Source organism: Triticum urartu, chromosome 3, assembly GCF_003073215.2.
Source record: "Triticum urartu cultivar G1812 chromosome 3, Tu2.1, whole genome shotgun sequence".
In the NCBI taxonomy this organism is placed as follows: domain Eukaryota; kingdom Viridiplantae; phylum Streptophyta; class Magnoliopsida; order Poales; family Poaceae; genus Triticum; species Triticum urartu.
In genome coordinates, this window is record NC_053024.1 from 633,498,281 (window position 1) to 633,503,580 (window position 5,300).

Consider the following 5,300-nt stretch of genomic DNA (forward strand, 5'->3'; position numbering starts at 1 on the left):
CCAATGACTGAGATTATAGTTTGTTAGTTTTCAATGAAATTTACGATTCATACTTGAAATTGTGATTGAATTATTACTCTAGCATAAGAAATTATATGACAAGAATTATGTAAGTTGCTGTTCTAAGAATGATCATGATGCCCTCATGTCCGTATTTTATTTTTATCGACACCTCTATCTCTAAACATGTGGACATATTTTTCGATTTCGGCTTTCGCTTGAGGACAAGCGAGGTCTAAGCTTGGGGGAGTTGATACGTCCATTTTGCATCATGCTTTTATATCGATATTTATTGAATTATGGGCTGTTATTATGCATTATGTCACAATAGTTATGCCTATTCTCTCTTATTTTACAAGGTTTACATGAAGAGGGAGAATGCCGGTGATACGTCTCCAATGTGTCTATAATTTTTGATTGCTCCATGCTATATTATCTACTGTTTTGGACTATATTGGGCTTTATTTTCCACTTTTATATTATTTTTGGGACTAACCTATTAACCGGAGGCCCAGCCCAGAATTGCTGTTTTTTGCCTGTTTTAGGGTTTCGAAGAAAAGGAATATCAAACGGAGTCCAAACGGAATGAAACCTTTGGGAACGTGATTTTCTCATCAGATAAGACCCAGGAGACTTGGACCCTCCGTCAAGAAAGCCACGAGGCGGTCACGAAGGTGGAGGGCGCGCCCCCCCTAGGGCGCGCCCCCCTGCCTCATGGGCCCCACGAAGCTCCACTGACGTACTTCTTCCTCCTAGATATATCCACGTACCCCCAAACGATCAGAACAGGACCCAAAAACCTAATTCCACCGCCGCAACTTTCTGTATCCACGAGATCCCATCTTGGGGCCTGTTCCGGAGCTCCACCGAAGGAGGCATCGATCACGGAGGGCTTCTACATCATCATCCAAGACTCTCCAATGAAGTGTGAGTAGTTTACTTCAGACCTACGGGTCCATAGTTAGTAGCTAGATGGCTTCTTCTCTCTTTTTGGATCTCAATACAATGTTCTCCCCCTCTCTTGTGTAGATCTATTCGATGTAATCTTCTTTTTGCGGTGTGTTTGTTGAGATCGATGAATTGTGGGTTTATGATCCAGTCTATCTATGAATAATATTTGAATCTTCTCTGAATTCTTTTATGTATGATTGGTTATCTTTGCAAGTCTCTTCGAATTATCAGTTTGGTTTGGCCTACTAGATTGGTTGTTCTTGCCATGGGAGAAGTGCTTAGCTTTGGGTTCGATCTTGCGGTGTCCTTTCCCAGTGACAGAAGGGGCAGCAAGGCACGTATTGTATCGTTGCCATCGAGGATAACAAGATGGGGTTTTATCATATTGCATGAAACTATCCCTCTACATCATGCCATCGTGCTTAAGGCGTTACTCTGTTTTTAACTTAATACTCTAGATGCATGCTGCATAGCGGTCGGTGAGTGGAGTAATAGTAGTAGATGCAGAATCGTTTCGGTCTACTTGTCTCGGATGTGATGCCTATATACATGATCATACCTAGATATTCTCATAACTATGCTCAATTCTGTCAATTGCTCAACAGTAATTTGTTCACCCACCGTAGAATACTTATGCTCTTGAGAGAAGCCACTAGTGAAACCTATGGCCCTCGGGTATCTTAATCATCATATCAATCTCCATCACTTTATTATTGCTTTGCTTTTACTTTTTACTTTGCATCTCTATACCAAAAGTACCAAAAATATTATTTATCATCTCTATCAGATCTCAAGTGACCGTGAAGGGATTGACAACCCCTAAGCGCGTTGGTTGCATTGAGCTATTGTTTTTGTGTAGGTACAAGGGACTCGAGAGTAGCCTCCTACTGGATTGATACCTTGGTTCTCAAAAACTGAGGGAAATACTTACGCTACTTTGCTGCATCATCCTCTCCTCTTTGGGGAAATCCAACGCAGTGCTCAAGAGGTAGCAAGAAGAATTTCTGGCGTCGTTGCCGGGGAGGTCTGCGCAAAAGTCAACATACCAAGTACCCATCACAATCCCTATCTCCCGCATTACATTATTTGCCATTTGCCTCTCGTTTTCCTCTCCCCCACTTCACCCTTACCGTTTTATTCGCCCTCTCTCTCTATCCTCCCTCTCTATTTTGTCTCTTTTGCCCGTTTCCTTGCGTGTTAGTTTGTTTGCTTGTCGTTATGGCTAGTCTCTTATCTTCTCCGTTGTCTCCCGATAATGAAGTTCTAAATTTTAAACAAAGGGAGGGAGAAAATCTAAAAGATGCTTGGTATAGAATTTGCAATGCTCAAAATAGATCTACCAGGAAGCAATCTACTTCAGTTCTTCTCCGCAATTTTTATGTAGGTGCTAATCCTTGGTATAGATATATCCTTGATACCATTACCGGAGGGAATTTTTTGGGTAGCCATACTTTTGATTCTTATAATGCTATGTTAGATTTATTTGGCTCACCACCTCTTTTGGTTAATGGAACTATGTTAACTTTGGAGCATGTTATGCAAAGACTTGAAATTATTGAAAATAAAGTTGCTACTATTGAATTAATTGAAAATCTAGATAAAAAGATCCATAATAAAATTATCCAATACAGATCTAAGGTAGGAATGACTTTGAAAAATATTAAGGAAAAGGAACCCATAGTTAATGAGAAAATAAACTTAGATTCTACTAGAATCAATAAACTTGAGGGTATCATTACGAACTTGGGAACCGCTTTTTCTTCCGTGAAGAATACTCCAAGTCCTCCTACTAAAATTTCCAAGCTTATGTATGTTCCTAAAAATAAGGGTGAATCATCTAGTAAGGAAACTGCGGATCTTAAATCTATAAGTATTCATCCCAATCTTTTTGCTATCATTAAGGAACCAATTGCTACAAATGAATTTTTCGATATTGTGCCTAAGAGTTTGATAATCACTAAAAAGAAAGAAATTCCTAAGGGAGATATATGCCTCATTGAAGAATTGCCTACCAAAGATGGCAATACCTAGATCTATTCTTGCTTGTTATGCCTAGCTAGGGGCGTTAATTGTTGGGAGGCAACCCAATTTTATTTTTATTCCTTGCTTTTTGCTCCTGTTTAGTAATAAATAAATTATTTAGCATCTGTTTTGGTTGTGTTTTTTGTGTTTAATTAGTGTTTGTGCCAAGTAGAACCGTTGGGAAGACTTGGGGAAAGTCTTGTTGAACTTGCTGTAAAAAACAGAAACTTTAGCGCTCACGAGAACTGCTGTCATTTTCGTTTGGAACGTGATATTTAGTTAATTATTTTTGCAGATGATTAATAGATAAATTCCTCACATCTAGAAATTTATTTTAGAATTTTTGGGGTTCCAGATCTTGCGCTAGCTACAGATTACTACAGACTGTTCTGTTTTTGACAGATTCTGTTTTTCGTGTGTTGTTTGCTTATTTTGATGAATCTATGGCTAGTAAAATAGTTATAATCCATAGAGAAGTTGGAATACAGTAGGTATAACACCAATATAAATAAAGAATGAGTTCATTACAGTACCTTGAAGTGGTCTTTTGTTTTCTTTCGCTAACGGAGCTCACGAGTTTTCTACTTTAAGTTTTGTGTTGTGAAGTTTTCAAGTTTTGGATAAAGATTTGATGGTCTATGGAACAAGGAGCGGCAAGAGCCTAAGCTTGGGGATTCCCATGGAACCCCCAAGATAATCTAAGGACACCTAAAAGCCAAAGCTTCGGGTTGCCCCGGAAGGCATCCCCTCTTTTTTGTCTACTTCTATCGGTAACTTTACTTGGAGCTATATTTTTATTCACCACATGATATGTGTTTTGCTTGGAGCGTATTTTATGATTTGAGTCTTTGCTTGTTAGTCTATCACAATCATCCTTGCTGTACACACCTTTTGAGAGAGCCATACATGATTTAGAATTTGATAGAATACTCTATGTGCTTCACTTATATCTTTTGAGCTTTATAATTTTGCTATATGTGCTTCACTTATATCTTTTAGAGCACGGTGGTGGATTTGTTTTATAGAAACTATTGATCTCTCATGCTTCACTTAGATTATTTTGAGAGTCTTATTAGCATGGTAATTTGCTTAAAATCCTAATATGCTTGGTATGCAAGATTAATAATAAAACTTTCGTATGAGTGTGTTGAATACTAAGAAAAGTTTGATGCTTGATGATCGTTTTGAGATATGGAGGTAATAATATCAAAGTCATGCTAGTTGAGTAGTTGTGAAATTGAGAAATACTTGTGTTGAAGTTTGCAAGTCCCATAGCATGCACGTATAGTAAATGTTATGCAACAAATTTGAAACATGAGGTGTTATTTGATTGTCTTCCTTATGAGTGGCGGTCGGGGACGAGCGATGGTCTTTTCCTACCAAACTATCCCCCTAGGAGCATGCGCGTAGTGCCGAGGTTTTTGATGACTTGTAGATTTTTGCAATAAGTATGTGAGTACTTTATGACTAATGTTGAGTCCATGGATTATACGCACTCTCACCCTTCCATCCTTGCTAGCCTCTTCGGTACCGTGCATTGCCCTTTCTCACATTGAGAGTTGGCGCAAACTTCGCCGGTGCATCCAAACCCCGTGATATGATACGCTCTTTCACACATAAACCTCCTTATATCTTCCTCAAAACAGCCAACATACCTACCTATTATGGCATTTCCATAGCCATTCTGAGATATATTGCCATGCAACTTTCCATCATTCCGTTCATCATGACACATTCATCATTGTCATATTGCGTAGCATGATCATGTAGTTGACATAGTATTTGTGGCAAAGCCACCGTTCTTAATTCTTTCATACATGTCACTCTTGGTTCATTGCATATCCCGGTACACCGCCGGAGGCATTCATATAGAGTCATCTTTGTTCTAGTATCGAGTTGTAATCATTCAGTTGTAAATAAATAGAAGTGTGATGATCATCATTACTAGAGCATTGTCCCAAGTGAGGAATAAAAAAAAGAAAGGCCATAAAAAGAGAAGGCCCAAAAAAAGAGAAAGGCCATAAAAAGGCCCAAAAATGAGAGAAAAAGAGAGAAGGGACAATGTTACTATCCTTTTACCATACTTGTGCTTCAAAGTAGCACCATGATCTTCATAGTAGAGAGTCTCTCATGTTATCACTTTCATATACTAGTGGGAATTTTTCATTATAGAACTTGGCTTGTATATTCCAACAACGGGCCTCCTCAAGTGCCCTAGGTCTTCGTGAGCAAGCAAGTTGGATGCACACCCACTAGTTTCTTTTGTTGAGCTTTCATACATTTATAGCTCTAGTGCATCCGTTGCATGGCAATCCCTACTCCTTGCA